Genomic DNA, 13,752 nt, shown 5'->3' on the forward strand with positions numbered 1-13,752 from the left:
CTTGGATGACAGCTGGATGCAGTCTTGTAGGATGAGCAGTTTGCCACGTGAGAGGGTGGGAAGAGTCAGAGGGCATTTTTTAATTTGTTCTTTTTAGATATACATGACACTAGAGTGTATTTTGACATATTATACATACATGAAATAAAACTTATTCCAATTAGGATCCCATCCTGTGGTTGAACATGATCAGGAGGTAAGCACTGAGTCATGGAGAATTCACTATGTATTGCCAAAAATGCTTGGGTTTGGTTTTGAAGGCAAAGGAAGACACAGTCACATTTGCATTCCTGCAGCTGTGTGGGGATGGATGGGGGAGGCAGCCACTTAGGAGAAGTCTCTCCCACTAGTCTGAGCTAGAGAGGGGGGCGAAGGCCAGAACAAGGGCAACAGAAGCGTGGAGACAGATCCAGATTGGAGGTGACTAAGAAGACAAAATCTGAAGGATTTGGTGAGAGTCTGGGTCAGGGCCTCAACCTTGTGCTTTAAATGGCCAAATAGTAAGCACTTTGGTTTTGTGTACCCAAGTGTCTCTGTCCCATCCACTCAACTCTGATGTTGCAGCTGTAGACAATACCTAAACAAACAGGCATGGCTGTGTTCCCAGGAAGCTTTATTTATAAAACTATGCCCTAGACTAGGGCAGAGATTCTCAGACTTTTGCCTGCACCTGAATCACCTGCAGGGCTTGTTAAAGCCCATGGCTGGGCCCCACCCAGAGCTGACAGTTTGCATTTCTCACAAGTTCCCAGGCACAGCTGCTAGTAGTCTGGAAACCACACCTTGAAAAATCTCTGGACTAAAAGCCTTGGGAATCAAGGATAACTCATGCACTTATCCATAGCTGCCTGGTGCAGTGGTTAAGGCCCCAGGCTCTGGATTTGAGTCTAGTTCTGCCACTTATTTTGTGATGTCTCCAAGTCTGTTTCTCATCTGGAAATTGGTATCCTCTGGGCCCCTACCCTCTAGATGTGGACAGGCTGAGCTCAGTGAGGAACTGAGAAGGAAAGGCAGCAAGTGACAATGAGTGTGGATATAGGTGCTTTTAGAGGTGGGCAGCAAGAAGTGGGGACAGCTTCCACCTGGAGGCCTCAATTTGCTTTTGAAAATAAGAGGGAAAGTCCACCAGATAGGAGTAGTGGAGATTTGAGACGGTGTGAAAATTGGAGGCAGACAGACATGCACTTGACCTTGGGTCTCCTAAGTGGAAAGGTGCTGCGGGGTGGCCGAGCCTCCAGTTCTTTACCTCCGTTTGGAGATCGCACCACCTTCTGCTGGGGATGTCACAAGAAAGTATCCAGTGACAGACGTGAGCTGAGGCTCCACGTAAGGCGGCTCTCACTGTCGTTTTCCTTGGGTGAGAGGAAGGGCCCAGGTTTGGAAGAGAGATGGCGGGGGATGTAGAAGAGTTGGGCAGTGGATAAATGAAAAACCTCCTCAGTGGCATCCAAAAGACTTACCTGAGAGACCTTTCAGGCTCACAGCTCTCGGCGCAGGCAGCATGGAATACAAGGAGTGCCGACCGCGAGGAACTGAGGTTCTTACTACAGTCAAAGCTTCCAACCCAAGAAGAAAAGCGATGGAAGCCAAGGTGCTCAGGGGCACCCAGACTGAGGATCCTCTGTGCCTCTCTTTGCCTGGGACCTTTGCCACATCCCTGAGTCTCTGGTGGTGACTCTCTGCTGCCCGTCCCAGGCAGGGGAAATCTTCCTGGAAGAATACGGGCGACTTTCCTGGAAGTCACCAGGATGTGGAAGAAGAGCTGGGAGTGGGCAGCCTGACCCTTCAAGGATTATTGAAGGGCCCACAGTGGTAAACTGTGATCCAGAAAAGAGGCTGAAGCAGCCTGGCCCTGGGCAGGGCTGGGCCTCAGTTTCCTCATCTGTACAGTGGGGAGCTCCTTCCAGCACACTGTGATTCTGGTGGCTCAGGTTCGTGAAGAGGAACAGCTGGCACCAGGTGCCACTTCTGCTCCAGGGCAGCTTACTCCATAGTCCTCACTGCCTCCTAGCATGGAATCCTGCCTCCCCTCCTGTCCTTAATCCAGGATGTGAGATTTACCCACCCTCTTTACCACCCCCTCAAAGCCCTCAATGAAGAAAATGAGCCACGACTGTCGGCATAATAAAAGCTTATTGCTCTTCCAAGTTGTATGTTTAGGGTTCACTGGGTCCTCCTGGAGACGTGGCTCGAGGCCATGGGTGCCTCTCCTGGTGGTGGAATGTGGGAGAAGAGCTGGGGGTGGGCAGCCTAACCCGGAAGGCATCCTTCATCTGCTCTTGTATTGAGCCACTGCCTTGATTGCAGTATAAAGAACCATACGGGAACAGAGGAGAAATGTTCATTCTTTAATGGAGTTTATAAAGCTCTCCAAGGCATTACTTAATTTGGTCTTTGCAACAGCTCAGCAGCAGGCTGGCCCATCTGAGCAGTTAGGCTCAGGCAGAGTGTGGGGTAGACCAGAGAGCCTGCACTGGAGATGGGCCGCCTGGGCTGGACTCCTGGCCATGGCCATGCCCCTAAACAACTGCAGCTGACCCTCCATGTCCGTGGCTTCTGCATGCTCAGATTCAACTAATTATGGATTAAAAGTGCAAAAAAAGTGGGGTATCTTTATTGAGTTTTTTCATGTAATTTTCCCCTAATAATACTGTGCAGCAATTATTCACATAGCATTGATTTCATATTAGGAGTCAGCCATCTAGATAGAGATGATTTGAAGCCCATGGGAGAATATGATGGGTTATGTACAAGGATCGTGTAAGGAAGGGTGATAAGATTGACAGCAAGCACTTCACAGAGTTATTCTGCTACATGGCTCAGTGTTTATGCACATTCTAGAAACAGAGTGATGGACATCTTCACTATTGTTCTGCTTGCCTGAATGAGCATCCCCGTCCTGCTGCCCGGGTGCCTGACCAGAAGGCAGGGGTGCACTCAGGGTCTCCAATCTACACCCCTCCCAGCTTTTCCCCCTTCTCCTGAGACTGGGTGCATGTCCAGGACCCCTTCTGCCCTGGTCGACTGAACCAAGGACAGCTGTGTAACCCAGGCTGTTCCCGTCAGACCCTGCCTTTGGGAAGCTTGGATTTTCTGGAACACAGTCATTCCAACCTGGGTGGTTCTTACACTGAGGACATGCAAACTTGGGCCCTGGGAGGTGGAAATGGACACACTAGGCAGAGGGGGAAACACAACAAGCGTGGGTGGAAGACAACTAAGACATCATGGAGTAAGAGAGAGGGAGAGGTGGGGAGGGAGACACACACTGGGCCAGTGGCTGCCTTGGTCCTGCCCGTTTCTGGTTCCAGTTCCTAAGAGGATCTGAAGGTGGTGGGTAAGTGGGTGGGCGCTACAGCCAAAAGTCTTGGCTTGAACCCACTTTTTACTCCTTATTAACTATATCATTTTGGACAAATAATTTTTAAAATTTATTTTTATGTGGTGCTGAGGATTGAACCCAGGGCCTCACACATGCTAGGCAAGCGTTCTACCACTGAGCTACAACCCCAGCCCCTTGGATAAATAATTTTAATCGCTCTGTGCCTACTTTCCTTGTCTACATAAGGGTGCCGAACAACAAATCCTGACCATTTGGTTACAATGTGCCCCAGTTGTTCTATAATGTCCTTCAGGTGAGTGTATCAGTCAACTTTTCATCACTACAGGGGAATACTCAAGGAAACCAGTTTTATAAAGAGAAAAGGTTTACTTAGCTTACCATTTTAAAACTTTGAAGCCCAAGTTCAGGTAGTCCATGGGTTTGGCCTCTGGTGAGATATTGAATGGCAATATATCATGGTGGGAACTGGTGAAGGAGCAAGTGGTCACATCATGAACAAAGTAGAGAGAAAAAACATGGATTATACTTGGCTGCTTCCTTTTATAACCCTCTCCTGAGAACTCTGAAAGGGGTGACATGACAACTACCAAAAGGGTCTCATGAGAACTGCCTCACATCCCCAGTGATCTAAGAACCGCCCATGGGGCTCCACCTCCCATCAGCACCACCCTGGGGAATAAGCAATTAATACCCTTGGTGGACACAAATCACATTCAAACCATAGCCGTGGCATGGCCTGTGTCATCTGGGGAGTTACGTGGATCCTAGATACCCTCTTGACTAACTCTGAGATTTGGGATAGTATTTATCTCCTAGAACCTCACTTCTTCATCTGAAAAATGGAAGAGGACCCATCTCCTAGGGCTGTTGGGAGGATTAAGTGCTCAGTGTTTAATAATCAGCTCTGGGAACAGAGACTCAGATCTGTGCTATTTGCTGATTTCCATGGCACAAGCACTCCCACTGTGGCTGATTTCAAGGTACCAATGAAATGTCATTGAACGTGGGCTTGGAGAGAGACGTGCAGCACTATCTAGTAATTCCACTGCACAGATACAGCAGAAATTGCCTGAGCCTGGATAATGTTTAAGGCTAGTAAGGAACCGATGGGCTTTTATTATGTTTGGGTTTTATGTAACTTGTGTAATTGTGAGTTTACATAATATAATTTTAAACAACTGCAGTGTGTACTAACTAGCTTGCAAAATTCTTGAAAATTTAATAATCAGCTCCTGCAAACTGTTCCAAGCTGGCTCCATATACTATTGAATGTGCTAAAGCTCATATGGGGCCTGAGAGAAAGAGAGCTCAGCACATATGCAGAGCTCGATAGATGACAGCCATGTGACGCTTGTCATTTGTTTTATTACCCAATCTGTGGTTGTCATAGGAAGTCCAGGGGAAACATTTTAAAAGCACCTTATGAATTTAAGGTCACTTTGTTTAGTTGAGGAACATAGACTTGAGGTCTGAGTATGTGACACGGTTTGTTCATGAAGTTACTGTGCTTGGCGTCAACTCAGAACTGAGACCTAGAAAAGAATGTAAAAACTCTGGGTTAAAAAGTCCATAAAAATTCTGATTTACTGCGACATCGTGTGTGATAGCAGAAAGTTGGAGGCAGCGCCTCACTAGGGCTGGGGAAGGGGGTTGTGGTGAGAGCGGTGGCTGCGGTTGGTGGTGGCCACCCCGAGGCACACAGTGGTGTAACCTGTAGATGCTTCGCTCCAGGAATTAAATAAAAAACAGAGTGAAATCTGGAGGATAGTAATGTTCTGTCCTCTAAGGACATGCATTGCACACATTCATATGCACAAAAGAACTTTCCAAATATTACCAAGACACATACATATCATCTGTGTCTGTCCTGTCCAGGCAGGAAGAGGTGACCATACACACAGTGTGTAATTAGCACCTTAATAAAAAGACTACTTACAAAAGTAGGGCAGGAGTAGGAAAAGCACCCAGGGATGGCAAGGTGCCCCAGAGCTAGGGACAGTCATGTACCTAACTGTACCCTCCACTGGAAGGGGCCAACCAGGTTGAGAGAGCCATCTGAGAAGGTCTTCCTGCAAAGGCTGTGGAGATGTACTCGTCACCTGTCCTTCAAAGGACTTACTCCCTGGTGGTGAGGGAGTACGGGGATAGACATCCGACCTCCCTCTCCTGCCACCTCTGGATCTCCTGAGGGTACCACACCAGCTAAACCTAATCAGGAGGCAGAGGGTCAGCCAGCCCATTGACATACACCCTACATATGAGCCCCCAGAGACCCAGGACTGGACTGAGAAACGGAGAGTGGTCTAGAGAAGCCAAGGGAAGCCCATCAGGGTGGGTGTGAATAGGGGGAGCAAACGGGGAGTGGGGACTGGAAGTTTAAAGGAACATCCTAAAACAAGTTATTTGCACTAACGGCCAAGGTTAATCATGTCTTGGGTGGAGGGTGTGATTAACTTGACTCTCGGCACCGGAAGCCAAAAGAGATAGCAAATCTGATATTTGCCGACAAAGCAGTCACCACACCAAAGGAACAGAGCACCCTTCCCCTGTACTCTTCATGTTGGGATCTGGTCCTCCCTTGGGCCTGTGGAGCTGCAGAGAGGGTTCACTCCTTGGGGGAAAGAATGGGCTGGGCACAGGGAGGGGCCAGGCGGGGACTGTTTCATGAAGAACAAGCAGAAATGTGGGGAGGGGGTCATGGAGAGGGTCTCAGGAATGTTTTTAAAATCTGTGTTCGTCAAGGAAGAGGAGAAGACATAGGCAATTAGGAAAGGACGGTATTTTTTCTTGTGACAAAGAAATATATATATTGTTATAGTTTAGATCCGGGATGTTCTCCAAAGGCTCATGTGTTGAAGGCTTGGTCCCAGCACAGCAGTGTTCAGAGATGGGGTTTTGGGAAGTGATGGATCGTGAGGGCTCTGATCTTATCCATGGAGTAATCCCACTGATGAATTCCAAGGTGGTGGGAACTGTAGTAGGAAGGTCCTAGTTGAAGGGAGTGGGTCTTTGGGGACATGGCCTTGGAGGCATTCTCCTGTCCCTAGGCATTCTCTCTCTCTGCTCCCCAGCTGCCCCGAGGTGAGCACTTTGTTCCACCACACCCTTCCACCATGATGTCCTTCCGTCTCACCACAGAGGCAGGAACAATGACCGTGCTGTGAAACCTCTGAAACCATGAGCCAAAACCAACCATTCCTCTTTCAAGTTGTTTTTCTATGTTGTCACAGCAACAAAAATCTAACCAACACATATTCTTTTGAATAAAATTGTCTGGTAGACAATACAATCAAATGCAAATGGTGGTTTTTTTGGTGTGAAATTAGGTTTTTTTCTTTTAATATTTGCTTTCTTGTGTTTTCTAATTTTTATAAGTAAATCTAAGTTATTTATGTAATAAGAATGGGTTCAATACAAAAAAGATAGTGCAAAACATGAATAGTGGAGGGGAATGGGAACAGGTGACATCTGAAAATTGTGTTGTTTCTTCCCTCTATCCACCTTCTCCTCCTTCTCTCATTTACTCCTCTGTCCCTCTGCGTCCAGGTCCTGTTCATGACTTCTCTGTTTGGGGGAGCTGAAAGATTGAGTCATGCGCTGTGGGCAGTCAGGGAGATGAGATGACCCAGGCTAGGCTGAAAACATCATAGAAACAATTAAATTGGGACTACTGTCTGCCTTCACCGGGAGGCTGAATGGGAACTGGAAAGCGGTTCTTCTTGGAATTTGGTTCCTATGCTAGTTTCCTAGGGCTGCCATAACAGACGAACACAGATGGGGTGGCTTGAGACAAAAATGTATTGTCTTATAGTTCAGGAGGCCAGAAGTCGGAAATGAGAGTCGCAGGTTAGTTCCACCAGGGCTCCGAGGAGAACCCTCCATGCCTTTCTCCCAGCTCCTGGTGGCTGTGGGCAATCCCCAGCCTCCTTGGCACCGTTGGCCCAGGTACACCATTCCACCTCTCAGCTCTGCATCATGGGGCTTCCTCCCTGTGAGCCAGTGTCTTCAGGCCTCCCCTTCTCATCCAAGTCCAGTCATTGGGGCCTCCCCTAACTAGGGCGTCCCCTAATCCAGTATGGCCTTTTTTAACTTGGTTACGTCTGCAAAGAGCATATTTCCAAATATGGTCATATATTTACAGGTATGGAGGGTTAGGACTTCAACTCTGTTTTTGAGTATTAAATTAAACCCACAACAGTAATATTTTTCTTTTCTTTTAAGAGAGAGAGAAGAGAGAGAAGAGAGAGAGAGAGAGAGAGAGAGAGAGAGAGAGAGAGAGAGAATTTTTTAATATTCATTTTTTTTTTAGTTATTGGCGGACACAAAAAAATGAAAATTGTGCTGTTTTTCCCTCTGTCCACCTTCTCCTCCTTCTCTCATTTACTCTTCTGTCCCTCTGCGTCCAGATCCTGTTCATGACTTTGTTTGTATGTGGTGCTGAGGATCAAACCCGGGCCGTGCACATGCCAGGCGAGCGTGCTACCGCTTGAGCCACATCCCCAGCCCCTATTTTTCTTTCCTTTAATAAAGAAAATCCATATTTGGGAATTTCCCTGATGATATAATCATAAATATCTTAACACTTCTTGTTGAAGTATAACACAATATGGGGAAACGCAAAAATTGCAAGCGTTCAGCTCCGGGAACTGTCACAGAATCCACAGCCACACGTCAGCACCTGACCGATCACAGAACATGAGCTGTCTTGGAGAGGTCTCCCTGTTTCCCTTCCTTGATCCTGACCTAACACCACAGTGTGGTGTGTTTACTTTTGAGCATTCAGAAAAATGCCAAGACTACCTTTTTGTGTTTGGTTTCTTTCACTCGACATCATATTTGTGAGTTTCCTCCATGTCCGACGTAACCACAGTTTGTTTAATTCTGGTTGCTGTATAGATTACGTCATGACTATTTTACAACTTTACTGCTGCTGATGATTTGGGCGACACCTCGGTGCTGTTTTTTCCTACTGCACACAGTGCTGCTAGTGATAATTTTCTACAAGCCAAGAGAGGAGCCAGTGCAAAGAGCCTGGGGCAGCTTGACTGGAGGGGGGTGAGGGAGCCAGGATGAGCGCTGGACATCCGAGGTCAGAGAGGGAAAGGTGAGTGGGATCCTGAAAGGCCCCTTAGTAGGTTTTGCTGAGGAGTCTGTGTTTCACTGTGAAAGCAACAGAAAGCCAGTGGCAGGTTTTAAACAGAGGGATGATACGATCTAATCTTTTAAAATATCCCGCTGGCTGCTCCAGGAGGCACGAGGGGTAAGAATCGAGGCCTGAGCTGGGAGCCATTTCACGAGTGTCAGAGAGAAAAAAGCCAGGGTGGAAGTGGTGGAGATGTCACGGCTGAGTGGATCCCAACAGGGACTGGAGACGGCGATCAGAGCGTGCTGCGGGGTGGGCTGTGCTCCATGAGGAGGGCTTTTATGAACTCAGTCACTGGGTGCCACCAACTGAGATGGGGGCAAACTCCGGAGCAGCCCGGGGAGAACATGAGAATTTTAAGTATGCTTAAAATGGCTTTGACGAACTTGAAGATGACTGTTGGGAGCCCTGGTGGGGACATGAGCAGGCTCCATGGATGCAGGGGATGTCGGTGTGTGCTCAGGGCAGGGACTGTCCAAGATGAGCACCTTGGAGTGAGTTAGTTCTCAGCATCCCGAGAGCATCTGTGGCCATGGGCTGAAGAGATGCCAGGCAGAGTGTGTGTCAGGACAAGAGAAGGAGCCCAGCCTGGACCCAGGGCTCTCCGGCATTCACAAATGGGTCAAAACAAAAGCCGAGTCCCAGCAAAGGTGACTGAGGAAGAAGTTGGCCCTCTGTGAAGGAAGACTCAGGGCGTCGGATGTTATGAAACCCAAGAAGACAGTGGAGGAGGCGAGTGACCAACCCTTGACGATTGCTCTTGAGATTTGGAGTTCAATGAGGATGAAGATTTGGATTTGGTAGCCTGAGGTTGGTGGAACATTGGTAAGGACGGTATGATTTGGGGGAGTTGGGGAGGCGGGGGAAGGATGCCTGGGGGAGTGGAAGCCTGTTGAGAGTGTTTTGAAGACAGACCTGGAGGGAGGAAGTAGCTGTGAGCTCTGGGAGGTGATATGTCATACAGCATATCACCTGTGACATCCACACCAGCCTCCCCAGCGACCAGGCTGCTGCTCCCCCTCATTCGCATTTGAATCCTCAGTGCTTGGTACAGCACGCCTGGTACATAATAGATGCTCACTAAATTGTTAAAATAATGCTTCTTAAATGAAATCCTCTGACAGACCAGCAGGTGCTGCATACATAGCCTTGGGGACACCACTTAAGCTTTCATTGTCTCTCATCTTTTAAACAGGAAAATTGCAAAGTGGAGAGAACAATCTTAACCTCACAGTGTTATTGTGAAGAGGAAATTAAATACCCAGTGTGAGAATCAGTGGCTCACCATACAAACATGAGTTAGAGCCCTTGTGAGCAGATGACAGAGAAGCCACCAGACTCCAGCTCTCTGAGACACCTGGCACATTGTCCCCTGAAATTTCACTTGCAAAATCAATTCAAATTGGCTTCAATACAGACACTTCCTCATGAACTGAATGTCAGCCAAAAGACGCCGAACAAAGAGCTGCAGTCTTTGTTGGCATCTCAAACGACAAGGCCATGTTCACCCGAGAGGCTGGTTTGGGGATCAACCTTCTCAAAAGAGGTCTTTATGCACCACCTGGGAAGTTCTAGCAGGAAGAATTTTGTTATTAGGGGGGCTACAAAGTGAAGGGGTTTACCAAGTCCATTAAAACCCGAAACTTACAGATGAACTTGAGGCGTACGATGGGTGGCATTAGAAGACTGGTTTGCTGAGAAAGTGGTAGGACTTCCTCACCATCCCCGTTATTCATCGAAACAGGCAATTACAAGGTTCTGCTCTCCTCAGCTAAAAGTGATGAAAACCAAGATTCAGAGAATGGCCTGCTTAGGGGTGCACTGTAATCAACAGCAGAGCCAGGATTTCAAGCTCAGGCCGGGCTGACTCCAAGCCCCGACTAGAGGCAGGGTTGGGGTTGGGTGTGACGATTCGTTGGGGGCCAGAGCTTTGTCCTTTGTTCTAGCCATGGGCTGGCTCCTCCCAGCCCCCTGCGCATCATGAGCATCTGTGGGCATCTGCGGGCCTCCCTGTCCCTGCCCTGGTCTGGGGCAAGGGTGTCTCATCTTCCTTTTCTCTGCAGTGTGAGGACGGTCAGCTAGTTTTCTGGGAGCCAAGGACAGTGAGCAAGGGCTCAGAGTGGTTTTGCTGCGCGGGTAGGGAGGGGGCCTTGCTCTGTGGAAGCCCTCAGTGCCAGGGGATGGATTTAGCTGCCCTCCCTAGTTGGCTGCGGGGGAGGCGGCAGGGTCCTGTCAGTCAGAGATGCAGGCTTAGCTCCAAAAGGGCTTTTGTCTGAGGCCGGGCCTCAGGCCAGAGTGACATTCTTTGGTGGAGGCTGCCAGGCCCCCACTGAGCAGGGCACCTGCGGGACAGGCAGGGAAGGAGCGAGGGGCAGTCTCTCTTCCAGAGAAGAGAGAGCCTGGCGGGTGGAATCTGCTGTTTGGGGGCCCCTGGGGGTTGGGGCCACGCCGGCAGGCACTTCAGGCTTGAGAAGGGACGCCAAGGCCCAGGCTGCCCAGAGTTGCGGACAGTTAACTTTTCAGCTTCTGTCGTGTCTGATAAAAATCCCCGGAAGATGAAAGAAATCTCTCCCTGGACGGATTCCTAGAATCCTAAGATCACAGACTCCAACGCGAGAGACCTTGGAGGTCTCTGCTGCGGTTCCCACACAGTGTGCCCGTCACCTGTGCGGGGTACTGTCGGTGCCCACCCTGGCCCCTTGGCAGGTAGGCACACCCCTGCCCCGTGCTGTGAGGGGTGGCTGCCTGCTCAGCTGACAGCTGCCCCCTTCTCTGGCAAATTTCCCTCAGATTCAGGAGCCGACTCTCCAGCCCTGCAACCTGGAAGGGTCTCCATTGCAGACTATGGCTGACAGAGAGGCCCCAAGGAGCTACCTCCTGGGCAGTGTCCACACTCCAGGGCCCTGGCCCCAGGCTGAGGCCAGTCTCTGACTGACACCACCTCTGTCCTTACTGCCTCCTTTGCGGGTTCTGCTTTTCTCTCTCCCCTCCTTCCAAAAGTTCTTCCTCAATAAATCCCTTGTACAAGAATCCTATTAGGTTCTACTTCTCGAAAGCCTGATCTTGGATGCCCTTCATTTCAGTCCACAATTATTGAGTGCTTCCCATGTTCCAGAAGTGTTTGGGGTGCAGGGAGCCAGTCAGCATGACTTTTCCCTCAGTGAGCTTAGAGTCTAGTCGGAGAAGACAAATATGTAACTATCATAAAAATCCGATTGTGATTAATACCATGTATCATGGATATGAAAGTATGAGGAAGGGGGCTGGGGATGTGGCTTGGGCTGGGGATGTGGCTCAAGCGGTAGCGCGCTCGCCTGGCATACATGCGGCCCGGGTTCGATCCTCAGCACCACATACAAAGATGTTGTGTCCGCCAAAACTAAAATAAATAAATAAATAAATATTAAAAAATTCTCTCTCTCTCTCTCTCTTAAAAAGAAAAAAAGAAAGTATGAGGAAGGGTAACTGGAAGGTTCCAGTAGGTCTCTGAACTCTACCTCTGCCCTTCTTTACCCTGCTTTCTGATGCTGGGGCTGGGACTCTGCAAATTCCACTTGTAGGTGCCCTTGCTAACTGTCTTTTTGTTAAGTTCAGCTCAGGGCTCAGGGGACACTAGGAGGAGACCGGCGGGCAGAAGGAAGGCAGAAGGAGCTCACTTCCTGTTTCCTCTTGTTCTTGCCAACTTCACCACAGCTGGGTGGTGCTCTCTTCTCAGATGACTGAGCACGAGCTCCACCATGACCTGTTCCCAGGAGCAGCAGATGGCTGCAGTCCCCAGCACTAGCCCTACATGGCCTCTTCAGATAAACCAGCAGTAACCTAAACTCTTAGGTTCTGGAAGCTTCCTTTCTTTCCTGTGTTTCCTAATCCTGGGTTTGGTTACTCTATCCCTGAACTAGTTACTATTGTCCCTGAGTTACCTCATTGTCTCTTTTTGCTCAATATGACAGGAACTGTATAATCAAGCCCCTGTGTTAACCTCCCTCCCATAGAAATGCCTAGTGTGGTCCTACAGCCCGCTCTGGACCTGACCCCTACACGGAGAGTTCAGCCTGGACCAGTGGGTCAGCAAAGGCGTCTGAAGAAATGCATTGAGACCTCAGATCTGAGGGTCAGTGTGAGTGTATCTGGGAGGGTGTTTGGAAGAAAGAAAACACAGAGGAAGCTAAATACAAAGTCTCTGAAGTAGAATCAGAGGCGGCCCATGTGGTCAAAGTGCTCTAGAAAAATATAGGGAGGTAAGTAAAGGTCACATTGTGCAGAACCTTGGGAAGACAGGAGCCACTGCAGAGTGTTAATCTGGACAATGACACGAGTAACTGTAACGAGAAGGATCGAGGGTGGTCATCTTCCCATTTCTGCTACCTACACCCTTCTGGTGTCGAAGAGTTCTCATGCCCTGTCTTCTCCATTGCTAGAATTCTTTTCCTGCAGAAATGGTGCAGCCACTGTGAATGGATAATTATGAATGTAATGCATTCCACTATTGTCATGTATGAAATAAATTATAATAATAATAAAAAGGTGCAGCCAAAGCTCTAGTTATGCACATTCAGCTATGGTATAAATTTTAAAAGGGGGGGAAATGTGCCCCATCAGAGTAGATGTAACTCATCGCATGGTTTGTTGAAAGGAAACATCTTTATATGATGAATAAATCCCGCTTCCTCTGGCAAAGCCCCAGCCAGAGTCAGACCTGAGCTCCAGTGTCACCTCCACTTCCTGTCGTGAGCATGTGACCTAGCTCCTCAGAGTTCCTGTTGCCTCATTGGAAAACTGGGGATAGCAACATGTGTGTCCAAGGACTCTTGGGATTGGGTACCCTTAGGTCCTGTTTGCCTAGCAACCAGCTCAGTGACTGTGCCCAGCAGGCTCTAAAAGAAAGATCAAAATTTTGATGGTTGGTTAGTCTTGCCAACTGTCCACTTCAGCAGAGTTCCTCAAAAGCTGATCGAATCCCTCTTGCACATGAGATTATTGAACCATTTGGCACTCACTCTTTGGGATGGTCTTATTTAGATGCTCTTGTTGGCTTTCTGGGTCAAATCCTGAGTTGTCCCCACCCTGAATCCCAAGGCACAAGCCTCTACTCTTCTAGGTTCCCCAACAATCCAGCCACCCGATGGCTTTCCTGACATGGCAGCTGGCTCTGACACAAGCTGATGGGGTTTTCAGGCTTGAGAGAGCTTGTGTTTCCACGAGTTGGCTTAACAGGGACACAGGAAGCAAATTTCCCCGTGTGTCATTATTTGTCATGGTGGGATTA

At 48.7% G+C, this 13,752-nt stretch overlaps 1 long non-coding RNA gene across 2 annotated transcripts; it reads right to left on the reverse strand.

Annotated features, from left to right (window-relative positions):
- Positions 1-3,618: 3,618 nt before the first annotated feature.
- Positions 3,619-12,139, reverse strand: LOC125616543. Of its 2 annotated transcripts, XR_007347190.1 has the most exons (4): positions 11,984-12,139; positions 10,135-11,865; positions 4,763-4,875; positions 3,619-3,808 (listed from the first exon to the last, which is right to left on the reverse strand). It is a non-coding gene; the product is annotated as an uncharacterized LOC125616543 (long non-coding RNA). The 2 variants fall into 2 exon arrangements; XR_007347191.1 differs by lacking the exon at positions 3,619-3,808 and having other exon boundaries at positions 4,689-4,875.
- Between the last annotated feature and the right edge of the window lie 1,613 nt (positions 12,140-13,752).

This window comes from Marmota marmota, unplaced genomic scaffold (genome assembly GCF_001458135.2).
Source record: "Marmota marmota marmota unplaced genomic scaffold, marMar, whole genome shotgun sequence".
Taxonomy (NCBI): domain Eukaryota; kingdom Metazoa; phylum Chordata; class Mammalia; order Rodentia; family Sciuridae; genus Marmota; species Marmota marmota.